At 40.1% G+C, this 14,209-nt stretch overlaps 1 protein-coding gene across 4 annotated transcripts in view; it reads left to right on the top strand.

The window, feature by feature from the left end:
- The window catches only part of HS3ST5 (heparan sulfate-glucosamine 3-sulfotransferase 5), a 430,773-nt gene that overhangs the window by 332,339 nt on the left and 84,225 nt on the right, over positions 1–14,209 (top strand). The window contains exon 3 of one of the 4 annotated variants that reach the window (XM_069726167.1): positions 12,630–12,681. The exons of the other annotated variants lie outside the window; for them this stretch is intronic. The gene's annotated coding sequence lies outside the window, so the exon portion shown is untranslated. The remainder of the gene's footprint in view (positions 1–12,629; positions 12,682–14,209) is intronic. 4 annotated transcript variants of the gene reach the window in all.

Raw genomic sequence — 14,209 nt, 5'->3', positions numbered from 1 at the left:
TGGGTCATGAGGAAGATGCTTTGTGACACCAAGTGCACTCTTCTTCCTCACTTGACTAGACTGAAAATGTTTCTGCTGCTTTTAGGAACCCGCAGTTCTTCTGTATGTGGTACTGGGCATATAACAGATTGAATGTTCAGATACTGTAAAGTCCACTTCTTCCTCGAAATTCCTTTTCTAACGAGGGGTACCATGCAGAAATAGAAAATGGTAGTGTGAACGGTTTGCTCTCTCCAGATCATTGGGCCTGCAAAAGGTATCGATTGCCTCTTCCTATGCACCTACTGGGTAAGATGTATTGCAACATATGTGTGGAGCCCAAGTCATGTCCTGATCCCCTATTCTGCAGCCAAAATACAGGTTGTAGGATTTCCTTATCATGGTAGTCAAGTTTCATCTTTGTGATGCAAAAGGGACTTCTCCACATATGTAGCAAAAACTATCCACTTTGTTAATGCAAGAACCAGGTATATGTGAAAAAAAATGTCTATAGGCTAAGAAACTACTGTAAGATAAGAAATCCTAAAATTGTATACCTTACAGAAAGCATTTAGAAAAGTAGGTGATGCGATTAGGATTCCGTCATCAGAGCTGAGTTGACTATTTTTGATTGGTCACCGTAAGATGATAGAATACTGAAGGCTCATTAGTCTAAATAAATGATGTAGTAGACTAGCCGCAAACAAAGCAATAATGATGATGAAATAATAAAGATGTAATTTTTCTATAAGCCTGCGTGAAAGGTGTTATAAGTAATTACAACCTTCTCTGGAGCTTGAAAATTAGAGCAAATCAGCAAATTTAAGCATCATATTCATTTTCAGCACCACAAAATTAGTTAACCTCAACTGCTTTTGTCTCTGAACCAATTTGGTTGTAGAACAGTGTTTTCAGCCACAATGTTATACATGTTTCATCTGAATAGCCTAGCCATATAGAGCGACATTGTTAAGTGTGCTGACTTTTACTCAATCAGCATTTAATCATATTATACGCTCATCTGAACGAGCCCTTATGCACATTAGCTTTTTTGATCAGCCAATTGAAGCGTAGGCCCAATTCCTGAGCATAGCACCCTATTTTAATCTTCTCTGGTCACTCTGTCCTTGCCAGTTAAAGGTACTATACTACTCTGTTGAGCTATATTCTGTTGTCTTAATTCTGATATCTGACTCAGCTTGAACATATTATTCCTTTTTTTCATCCTTAGATTTGTACTTGTTGCTGACCTTGTACTGAAATAACTCTTTCTTGCCCTGTGATTCTGCCTCTGATTCAGTCTTCTAGGTCCTAACCTTGGATTCACTCTTGGATACATCTCTACCTGTATTTTTTACTTTGGTTTCATCCGTCAGTTACATATAACAGGTTGTTGACAATTTTGTTCCAACTTAAGGGGCAAAAGTCAGGGTGCCTCTATAACATCGTAAACGGAGTGACCAGCGCCAAAGTCTATCCAGGAAAGCCCTATTCAGAGGTGCCAAATTTCAATACAAAGCTCCCTTAACAATTTGTGGAGTTACATTAGTAACACCTTCTATGCATAGTCCCACCCACTTTTCAAAAAAATGTCAAGGTTGGTACAAAACTGATAAAAGTCTCCTATATGTTTATTTACGAATTGAAAAATATGCCCAGAAATAATAAAAAAAAAGACGAAAAGAGTGAAGGAAGCAAAACCTACAACAGTCAGATAAGAAAAAAATGTAATTTTAAGTGCTTGAAGTATGAGTATTTTTTAGCTTCCCCCGAGTAAATAGAAAATGTTTTAAATTTACATACATAATTTAGATTTCCTTAGATATGATATTTTTCAGCTGCTGATTCATATGCACTTTTTACACTGTGCTTATAGGAAGATTAATGATTGCTACTAATTAGATTTTTTGGCTCAAGAGATAAGATGATGTTTGTAATATGATTGATGCTAGCAGTGAAATAATTTCAAGTAACTGTCCCAGAAAACGTTTGTAGGTTATTTTAATTAAGATGTAACTATGCAGAGCTTCTTTTCATAGTTTCCTTTTTTCGTGATGTCACATCTCCACACAGCTTTAGCAGAGAGATTAATTAGTAGTGATAGCTGCAGGAATGAGACATTTAAAGCACCAATCCATTGGTTTTTTTTTATTGCCGCGCCAGCGTGGTGTCACTAATCTAGGTTCCCTACACCTAGTCTCACACTTACCATTTGCTGGTTTCATCTGGTATCATTGCTGCTCCCGTGAGTCTCCAGCAGATTTTAGCCTCTCGGATCTTTAAATGTTTGCTGGAGCGATCTGGAAGTCACACTTCAATGTAAGTCAAGGCCAGAACGAGGTTCTCATAGATTACATTGAGCGCTTGTGACTGTTACCTCTGATTTCTGGTCAGTTAGAAGCTGCGGTCACAAGATGGTGGCATGGAACCGGAGAGGCACTGGGAGCAGCTGAACACAGCGACTCGTAAGTATAATACTGGAGTCAGGGAATTTAGATTAGTAGTACCACTCCATTGCGGAAATAAAAAAATGCTGGAGTGGTGCTTTAACACAAGAGATAATCTAGCTACAATTCTCTGATTGGGACAATGATATTGGAATAAGACAATTGAGAAGTTAAGATGGCCATGCACATTAGACTTATACAAACCAAACTCATCCATCTCGGCAGGTTATTTAAGCCAATTTGCAATACGCATATGTATACAATACATTTTTTATTAACTTTACATTTTTGGCTTAATTCAGATATAGATTATTTCACCACTTTTTTTTACATCATGAATAATATCTCCAATGTGTTGTATGGATTGTAATATGTACAGGGATATTAAATACAGTATGTCTATATTAATGACTGGTTAGTGATATATATATATATATATATATATATATATATATATACAACATTTCAACAGAATGTATATTGAAATTGTGGTTGATAGAGAAATTCTTTTCAGCTTCTTTTTTTACCCATAATGTACTGGCAGGTAGAGATATCGCAAGGTGGCTCAATGGTTACCACTGCAGCTTTGCATCGCTGAGGTCTTGGGTTCCAATTACACCAAGGACAACATCTGCAAGGAGTTTGTATGTTCTCCCAATGTTTGCGTGGGTTTCCTCAGGGTTCTCCGGTTTCTCCTATGCTCAAAAGGCATACTGATAGGGAATTTAGAATGTGAGCCCCATCGGGGACAGTGATGATAATGCATGTAAAGTGCTGCGGAATAAGATAGCGCTATATAAGCAAAAAAAAGCATATCAATATATAATGTATATACCAGTACATTATGCCTGGTAAAGAAGGACAGTAATACTATTAAGATTTTTAGGCAGAGAAAATCCTCTTATATCACAAAAGTGCAACCTGTGGCTCACTGTTAGTGTTTTTGCAAGCCATATCACAGACTGTATTTTTGAGTCTTGTCAAAGAGGAACTACAAAAAGGCTGAACACAATGAAATAAAAAAGGTAACCCCCACAGCAGAGCCGGAAATCAGAAGCCTTTCACTAGTTTCCCATGGTCCTGCATCTTTGAAAGAGATACTACATGAGGATTTGAGCAAGATCCTGTAAAAAAAAATAACTACACAGGACAAGTGCTGTGATTGCACACCAGCTTCCTGAGTGGGCTCCCCCTAAAAAGTCCCGTGCAGCTGCACAGTCTGTATGTCCACCCGAAAACTAAGCCACCATAAGATTGTCTACTGGCATTAGTAGTAATTTATCACATGGTACTGAGATCTAACATGCTCTATGATAAAATTGTCTTATCAAATTCTCATCTCATCGATACATTCAAAAGTGATTCTGCTATGACTTAAGATAAGAAGAATGAGCGTATTTTTTCTGGTTCACTATTATATAATCTAAGTAGTTTTTCATATTAGTGTGCAGTAACAGAAAGTATGCAACGTTTAACCCATATAGAATCCTGGATCTTAATCTTATGCAGTGGGGCCCGAAAAGTCATGTCTAGTGTGAGAATGGACACAGATGGCAAGCATCATGTTAAATAAATGAGTTGTTATATAACAAAATGAATAATTTAAAAAAAAAGGCAAAGCTTGAGAATTTACTTACTGCTTTCAACACACTGCAGTTGAAATATTCAGTTCGACACATGGAGAGAAAGACATAAAGCTTAACATTCAAAACATGTTCATTACTAGCATGGACAGAAGAGACAATGACCTGCTACAGTACTTTCTACCAAACTCCTGTCCTACTAATATCCAAACTCGATCTGTCACATATAGACGAGCTGTTCTGGGTCTGGGGGGACCCTATTACAGATACACAGAAGACTGTCCTGCCAGTCCTTCATTGAGAACTGAGACTACTAGAGCTGATGGAAATGGGGACTACAAATAGGTGTTTGTATGTTCTCACCGTGTTTGTGTGGGTTTCCTCTGGGTTATCCAGTTTCCTCCCACACTCCAGAGACATACAGTTTCCTCCACAATCAGCTGTCATGTGCCCCTAACAGCCGTGGGTGGAATTGCGATCCACCCGCGTTTGTTAACATGTTAAATGCCGCTGTCAAACTCTGACAGCGGCATTTAACATACACGCGCAGGAAGCGTGTCATTAACCTTGCCCATCGGTGCCTGTGTCACATGACTGCGAGTCGCCAATGGGTTGGCATGACAACCCGGGGTCTGCAGGAGCAGTTGGCGCTCATAGCAAGTGAGCATTTCTGCTACATAGAGCAGATCTATCAATATATATAAAAGAATTAATCCAGTTGGTAAACAACGTAGCAAGAAAAAAACAAAACACCAGAATTATGATTTCTTGGTAGCTGCAACATTGCAATAAAATGCAATAATGGGCGATCAAAAGATTGAATACAAACCAAAATGTTATTAAAAAAAATGTCAGCTTGGCGTCCAGAAATAAGCCCTCACCCAGCCCCAGATGCCAAAAACTGGAGACGCTACGGGTCTCGGAAAATGTCAACTTTTTTTTTTCTTTACAAACTTTGGATTTCTTTTTCACCACTTAAATAAAAAATAACCTAGACATGTTTGGTGTCTGTTAACTCATAATGACCTGAACAATCATAATGGCAGGTCAGTTGTAGCATTTAGTGGACATGGTAAAAAAAAAATTCAAAAAACAACTGTGGGAGTGCACTTTTTTTGCAATTTCACCACATTTGGATTTTTTTTTCCCATTTTCCAGTATAAGATATGGTAAAATCAATGGTGCCATTCAAAAGTACAATTTGTCCTGCAAAAAAATAAGCCCTCACGTGGCCATATTGATGGAAAAATTAAAGTTATGACCGTGTGAAGAAGGGGAGCAAAAAATGGAAATGTAAAAATGGAAATACCCCTGGTCCTTAAGGAGTTAAATTATGCTTAATTAACCATACATTTTAATCAAAGGTGTAGAGAGCGAAAATCACAAATGGCTACTATGGTAGCCGCTAGTGATGAGCGAACATCCTGGGATAAGGTATTATCCGAGTATGCTCGGGTGATAACCGAGTGACTTCAGCGTGCTCAAAAAACATATTCGAGTCCCTGTGGCTGCATGTCTCGCGGCTGTTTGATAGCTGTAACACATGCGTGGATTACCTGTTTGTTAGGCAATCTCTGCATGTGTTGAGGCTGTTGAAATGCTGCGAAACATGCAGCCGCAGGGACTCATACATAGTATTCGAGCACTTCGAAGTCACTCAGTTAGCACATGAGCATGCTCCGATAACACCTTATCCTAGCACGTTCGCTCATCACTAGTGGAGGCCATTAAAGAAATTAGTCAAACCTCATTGCTATAAGGTCTATAATCTTAATATTATTCACCTTTATAGAGCAAATGCTTTGTTTGCATACATTGGGGTTGCATGTTGGATCAATTGTCATAGAAATAGCATGATGGGGGAAGCAAAGTTCAAGCATTTATATCCTGGGTACAAAAGCCCAACACTTAATTTGTGTCCCAGTTTTCCCTTTACTAAGGTTCCCTTTTATCATGCTGGTAAAATTGGGCTACTGAGGTAGTTTAAGGTAAAAATAAGTTGATTGCAATGAGGAAATATCAAGGGACTTCTGTTATGATAGAAACTTTTCTGATCAATCATGATCCATTCTTTGTTTTGTCTTCGTGTTTGATAGGGACAAAATGTACCCAAAGAACGGTATATTCCAAGACTCTAAACTTTGTTAAGGAATAGACTTTTGTATTTTCCATAGTACAACCATCTGAGTAGCATTAAAAGCCGGGTATTGATTTGTACTCGGACTGAAAGCCTTGCTCTCATGTAAATGAAAATGTGTCAAGAGTCAATATTGATTTTTTTTTTTCTTAACATGACTGCCCTATGGGAAATACTGCTGACCACGGAGCAGTGCTTGTCAGTGAACGAAATAAGACTTTTTCCACGAGGCTACACATGTCCAGACATGAACTTTTCCTCCTGATCTTTTCTCTTTACTCCTGCTCCCGATAAACTAAGCAATATAATTATTCCTTTCTGTCAGAGAATGTGAGAAACTGACTCACATCCATCATGGCTGGCTTTTTCACAAGCCTTTTTATCATGCTGATTTTTCAGAATATTATCGAGCATGCATGCGCAGTATATTTTTTCTTTCACTCTTCCTTTACTTTCTTACTGTCTTACCACCACTTCAGCATCCTCTTTATTTCAGACCTGGAGTGGTGGCACTAATGTAAGTTCCCTTCCCCAAGTAATCCAATTACCAGATGCCGTTTTCAGCTGTTCCTGGCTCTGTCGTCCCACTCTGCCGTCTTGTGAGGGCAGCTTCTGATGCCGTTTTCAGCTGTTCCTGGCTCTGTCGTCCCACTCTGCCATCTTGTTTGCGCAGCTTCTGACTGACCAGAAGTCAGAGGTGACAGCCACAAGCTTTCAATTCAAGTCTATAAGAGCATCGTTCTGACTGAAAAGTGACCTACATCTTTAGGAGTGATCCATTTGGTTATAAACTTTCGAAGATGACCGGAGTGGCGCAGATAAAAGTTGAAGACTGTTGCTGGTAAGTGTTCTACTAGTGGCCGGGAGCATATATTAGTGACACCACTCTTCCGATTAAATACAAAAAATTGCTGAAGTGGTGGTTTACAAAAACCCAGCCCCTTGTTGAACTGATTATTGATTGTGGTGCAAAACAGTGGTAGGGTTTTCTCCTGTCTTATGTCCCAAACTGTGAATGAACACCAAATGCTATCAATACAAAACAAAAAGACTAAAATACTTTTTTTTTACTTTATTTTAATAAAAGGCAATTGTCTTTCTACTGTAGAGGGAAAAAAAAGAGCACAAGAGTGCAAAAGCGAAACATTTTCCAGCCCTATGAGGATATATTGGAATTTTTTTCCTGTTTTCCAATATAATAAATGATAAAATTAAAGCTGTCATTGATAACTGCAGCTCGTTCCACAAAAAACAACTCTTGATACAGCGATGTTGACAGAAAATGAAAGTTATGGGTCTTGCAAGGCCACGTTCACACCTTCAGTATCTGGTCAGTATTTTACATCAGTATTTGTAAGCCAAAATCAGGAGATGAATGACCAGAGGAAAAGTATAATAGAAACACGTCACGACTTCTGCATTTATCACCCACTCCTGGTTTTGGCTTACAAATACTGGTGTAAAATACTGACGAAATTTTGCTAGTGTGACGGCAGCCTTAGGCCTGTCCCACACGTCCAAATAATTCCGGTACCGGAAAAATCGGTACCGGAATTATCCGTGTCCGTGTGTCCGTGTGCTTACATAGCACATCAGTATGGCACACGTGCGGCAGCCGTGTGCCGCCCGTGTGCCGACTGAGGACCACACGGACTGTGCAGGAGACAGCGCTACAGATAAGCGCTGTCCCCTGGGTGCGGTGCTGAAGCCGGTATTCATCCCTTCTTCCCAGCAACGTTCGCTGGAAAGAAGGAATGAAAAATCTTTTTTTTTTTTGTTTTTAAAATAAAGTTGCCGGTAATCTGCCCCCTCCCACCCCCTGTGCGCCCGCCCGCTGGCATTAAAATACTTACCCAGCTCCCTCGGCGCTTCCATCCTCTCAGCGTCGCAGCTCTTCCTGTATGAGCGGTCATGTGGTTCCGCTTATTACAGTAATGAATATGCGGCTCCACCCCTATGGGAGGTGGAGCCGCATATTCATCACTGTAATGTGCGGCACCACATGTCAGGCAAAACCATGTTGGTAGGCGGAACCCCAAATGTCCCAGTGCATCAGGAAGTCTGGATAGAAACAGCTCCTTAAATCAAAATTCTGCCAAAACCAGGCTGGGTTAAGTGTAAAGACTTTTAAACTCCAGCCTCGTGACATCACTAAAGGGGTTGAGTTAAGATCGCCCTCCTCTTTCCTCAGCTGTACAGTTTTCTCCAACCATTCTTATGATTGTCATATCTTTGCTGGAGAATCTGGCATAACACACCCCTCATCCATCTTGTAATAAGATTTGCTCTCTATAGATACTAAATTCGGGCTAGTTGGGACACACAGTTCCAGAGAAATCTGTACTTTTTTACCTGTTGGAATTAGAGGCTAGCGCTTACAGTGGCTGATAGATCCGCCGATGGACTTTAGCAATATGTATTTATTATTCTCCTAACCCAAATCGGTGGCCCAGAATCTTACAAGATTAGGACAAAGAGCCTCATGTTTTAAACGAGAGATCAGACCAGTTTCAGCGGGTGGGAGATTTGTGCCGCCACAAGCGCAATAAACCTTTCTGGCTTGGGGGCGAGGCAGAGCATTGAGAAAAAAATCTTCACTCACACATAGAAGCAAAGAGAGAAGGGGGGGTTTAGCCCACAGCAAAGCTACGAAATCATATTACATTTCATACAATATCGTGACACTCAGTGAAAATAGAGATGCCATGCGTGTGCTGTCCGTTTTTCACTGACTGATAAAAGAAGGTAAAGGAACTTTTCTTTTCTCATCAGTAAAAAAACTGATGAAACTCTGACCAAACTGATGAAAATCACAATGAAATTCAGAGCTTTTTTTGTACGGCAAAAAACTTTCATCTGAGTGAGGCCTTAAGGCACGTACATGGTCACTTGCACAATGATTATTTGCGTCAATATGGTTTGGTTGTTATTAGTATGATACTACTACTTATGGGGTTCATGCCTGGGTAGCCCGCCTATTCCTGTGTTTTAGGTGTATTCCCACTGTATCTTATATATATATTTCTTTGTTGTTTGGTTAATAAAATTATCTTTTTTACTGACCTTGTGTGAAGGCAGTTTTTTGGTGCTAAGGCTCTAGTAATAGTTTAAGTGGGATCTCCCTGGTCCAGTATCACTCCCGTGACCGACTTCTTATCATAAATAGATATCTATTAAACTCATTATAGAGGCCCAAGTACAGATTGACTAAATGACCGTTTGTAAACATGCTTAATAAAGATAATTGCCCTGTGTAAACTAGTCTGGTGACCAAATGATGAAACACTTATTTGTCATTGATAACATATTTTATGAGGACAAAAAAAATCATAGTTTGTTGGCAGCCTATCCATTTAATCAATCAATTGTCCATATGAAAACACAATAATGTGAACGTACAAGTGCTACTCACTAAATTAGAATATCATCGAAAAGTTAATTTATTTCAGTTCTTCAGTACAAAAAGTGAATCTCGTATATTATATAGAGTCATTTCAAACAAAGTGATCTATTTCAAGTGTTTATTTTTGTTAATGTTGATGATTATGGAATACAGCCAATGAAAATCCAAAAGTCAGAGTGAGATAATCAGTAAATTAGAATACTTTATAACACCAGCTTGAAAAATGATTTTAAAATCTGAAATGTTGGCCTGCTGATATGCATGTTCAGTAAATACACTCAATACTTGGTTGGGGCTCCTTTTGCATCAATTACTGCATCAATGTGGCATGGCATGGGGGCGATCAGCCTGTGGCACTGCTGAGATGTTATGGAATCCCAAGTTGGTTTGATAGCAGCCTTCAGCTCATCTGCATTGTTGGGTCTGGTGTCTCTCATCTTCCTTTTATTAATACCCTATGGGTTTAAGGTCAGGCAAGCTTGCTGGCCAATCAAGCACAGTGATACTGTTATTTTTAAACCAGGTATTGATACTTTTGGCAGTGTGGACAGGTGCCAAGTCCTGCTGGAGAATAAAATTTCCATCTCCAATAAGCTTGTCGGCAGGGGGAAACATGAAGTGCTCTAAAATTTCCTGGTAGATGGTTGCGCTGACTTTGGTCTTGATAAAACACAGACCTACACCAGCAGATGACATGGCTCCCCAAATCATCACTGATTGTGCAAACTTCACACTAGACCTCCAGCAGCTTGAATTGCGTGCCTGTCCGCTTTTCCTCCAGACTCTGGGACCTTGATTTCCAAATGAAATGCAAAATGTATTTTCATCTGAAAAAAAACACCTTGGAACAAAGGAGAAATGAGGAGCTGGAGGGGAGCTGTCACTGGGCTCCCTCCACGCTGAAGTGCAGGAACCGGACATCGGGAGTTTGAGGCTGTGTGGGACTAAATGCCCCACAGCAGAACCGGAGGGTAGGAGATTGAAAGTTACTTGCCCACATCTACACCTAAAGGCACAGCAGCACTCAGAGCCCGGAGTCACCTGTAAAAAGGCTCACGCTGCCTGCTATGTTGGTACTGTCCTAGGACTCAGAAAGAGAAGGAAAGAGGACCTTGTAAGAAGCCATAGGCAGCAAGGGACGCACTTTACAGCGCAGTAAGGAAGGCTCCTAAACCCACCTTGCTAAGGGGATCCCTAATCGTTTCCAGGCTGCCTTGACCTCACCATCACCTGTTACCAGTACCCTGGACTGTGGCCATAAAAAACAGTAAACGGGTAAAGAGACTGCAACCTTGCGTCCTCTGATTCTTTCTGGCACAACACCATCTTTGCCTATGACACCGGGAGCCCTGCGGGCCCAGCTTCACCTGTGGGAAGTCATGCCATCTGTGCTAAAGTGCCATCACCCCCAGAAGATCCCTTTAAGCAGCATTAGTTATCCTTAACCGAATACCACAGGTAGCGTCATGAACACTCTTTATTCAAATAACCCCTTTAAAGTCCTTTCCTTTTACTTGGATGCCCAGGGCCACAGACCGGGTTACTGCCACCGTGACCACCTCTTTAACGACCACTGGACCCGGGACTCGGCCTGAGTACCCCAGGGCCCTAGTGGGTGCTCCAAATTTTTGAATGGCCCTTTCTTAATCCTTTCAAGGCTGCGGTTATCCTAGTTGCTTGTGCACCTTTTTCTACCACACGTTTCCTTCCACTCAACTTTCCATTAATATGCTTGGATACAGCACTCTGAGAGCAGCCAGCTTCTTTAGCAATGACCTTTTCTGTCTTACCCTCCTAGTGGAGTGTGCCAATGACTGTCTTCTGGAAATCTGTCAAGTCAGCAGTCCTTCCCATGATTGTGGAGCCTACTGAAACAGACTAATGGACCTTATAAATGCTTAGGAAGCCTTTCCAAGTGTTTTTTGTTAATTATTCTAATTTACTGAGATAATGACTTTTAGGTTTTCATTGGCTGATTCACCCTAAATCTACAGCTCTTTTACAGTTTGCTCTGTGTTTGGGCATTGCTGAGATATTAACATTGGTTTCCTCTGTAGCACACTGTGAAATTTCTGCTTTGCAGTCCAATTATTCGTTTCTCCAGAGTCTTCTTTGGGGGCATGTGTTTTTACCCCTCCCACCCAGATGCTGACAATCGCAGCTCGACAGCTGGTATAGCAGTCTTGGTCCTGCATAATGATTGCTATCATCTTGAAGGAAGGGGTGAAAGACTCAGAAGAAACATGGAGTTGCACATCAAAGCAGAGATTTCACATATTACGCTCCAAAAGCAATAAATATGAATATCACTGCAATGGAGTGATGCAGAAGAAAACGGAAAAAAGCAGCATAATCAGGGGAGCACGGGTAATTTTACAATGTATTTAATTCCTTTTTTTTCACCAAATGACTGTTCCACTTAAAGTTGTTTGTCTTTTACGTTATCGCTCTATGGCAAACCACATTTTTGTGTGAGATGGTGAATAAATTTGACTTAATTTTATGTTGAGATCCTGACAACAAATTATCAGGTGTTTTATTTTCTATATAGGTTGTTTTTTCAATGACTATGGGAAGCTCAATTTGCCATTTGTTATGTTATGTTTTTCACTATATACTTTTATAGTACATGTTTTTGGGGCGAAAATTTCGTTCTCTATCTGAATAGTAACGCTTGCATTATTTTGAACGAAAATGTAGATTGAATTGCATTTAAACCCTCACCGTACACAATGAAGCTTACATTAAAATTGGAACAGCAATAGTCCTGCCATCTGCCTCAAAGGACAAAATGCATTAGGAAGCGTCATTAATATTTAAATCTACTTGAGCTACTTAATTGCATTTTACTGAACAAAATGTCCACTAAAAAGAGTCTGTAATATGACAGCACGGGAATGGTTCAAAGAGAAATGATTACTCTAAGGGAACCTAATCAGAAAATAACCTATTGTTAAAATCAGGTTTTTGGGCTTTTTTTTATGGCAATGTTTTGTTGTTCATATCACAATCTTTATTTTTTTTTTTAAATGATAATGTTGCCATTCTGGCTTTTTATACTAATTCTTACTTTCCTTTAGGGAAGAATTTGCATGCATTTTCTTATCAGAAGAGGCAGGATTACAGTGACAGGTATACAGAGCTGATAAAACAGGATGCACCAATCACAATAGGCGAGGTCACAGTTGACCCTGCTCTCCCACTTTTCACAATAAACTTTGCACAGGCTCATTACTGTAGATGCTTTAATGCAAAAGACATGGTTGGGATCCAACCATTTGGACTATGTACATTGGGGAAAATAAGTATTTGATCCCTTGCTTATTTTGTAATTTTGCCCACTGACAAAGACGTGAACAGTCTATAATTTTAGAATATCAAAAATAAAATCCAGAAAATCACAATGTATAAATTATATAAATTAATTTGCATTTTGTAGTGGGAAATAAGTATTTGATTCCTCTGGCAAACAAGACTTGATAATTGGTGTCAAAAACCTTGTTGGCAAGCACAGCAGTCAGAAGTTTTTGTGGTTGATGATGAGGTTTGTGCACATCAGGAGGAATTTTGGTCCACTCCTCTTTGCAGATCATCTCTAAATCATTAAGATTTTGAGGCTGTTGCTTGGCAACTTGGAGCTTCAACTCCCTCCATAAGTTTTCTATGAGATTAAGGTCTGGAGACTGGCTAGGCCATGCCCTTATTGTGCTTCTTTTTGAGCCACTCCTTTGTTGCCTTGGCTGTATGTTTTGGGTCACTGTCTTGCTGAAAGACCCAGCCACAACCCATTTTTAATGTCCTGGTGGAGGGAAGGAGTTTGTCACTCTGGATTTTATGGTACATGGGTCCATCCATTCTCCCATTGATGCCCTGAATTAGTCCTGTGCCCTTAGCAGAGAAACACCCCAAAACATGTTTCCACCTCCATGCTTGACAGTGGGGACAGTGTTCTTTGGGTCATAGGCAGCATTTCTCTTCCTCCAAACACGGCGAGTTGAGTTTATGCCAAAGACCTCAATTTTTGTCTCACCTGACCATAGTACCTTCTCCCAATCACTCACAGAATCATTCAGGTGTTCATTGGCAAACTTCAGATGGGCCTGCACATGTGCCTTCTTGAGCAGGGGGACCTTGTGGGCACTGCAGGATTTTAAACCTTTACGACGTTACAGTATGTGCTACTAATGGTTTTCTTGGTGACTATGGTCTCAGTTGACTTGAGATCAATAACAAGTTCCCTCCATGTAGTTTTTGGCTGATATCTCACCTTCCTCATGATCAAGGATACCCCACGAAGTGAGATTTTGCATGGTGCCCCAGATCGATATTGATTGAGAGTCATTTTGCATTTCTTTCATTTTCTTAGTATTGCACCAACAGTTGTCTCCTTCTCACCCAAAGTCTTACTTATGGATTTGAAGCCCATTCCAGCTTTGTGCAGGTCTATGATTTTGTCCTTGACATCCTTTTAAAGCTCTTTGCTCTTGCCCATGTTGTAGAGGTTACAGTCTGACTTATTAATTAAATATGTGGACAGGAGTCTTTTATAAAGGTGACTTTGTAATACAGTTGTCTTTAATGCAGGTAACGAGTTGATTAGGAGCGTCGAACTGGTCTATAGGAGCCAGAATTCTTAATAGTTGGTATTGGATCAAATATT

Source organism: Ranitomeya imitator, chromosome 5 (genome assembly GCF_032444005.1).
Source record: "Ranitomeya imitator isolate aRanImi1 chromosome 5, aRanImi1.pri, whole genome shotgun sequence".
Lineage (NCBI taxonomy): Eukaryota > Metazoa > Chordata > Amphibia > Anura > Dendrobatidae > Ranitomeya > Ranitomeya imitator.
This window is presented reverse-complemented; position numbering and strand designations above follow the sequence as displayed.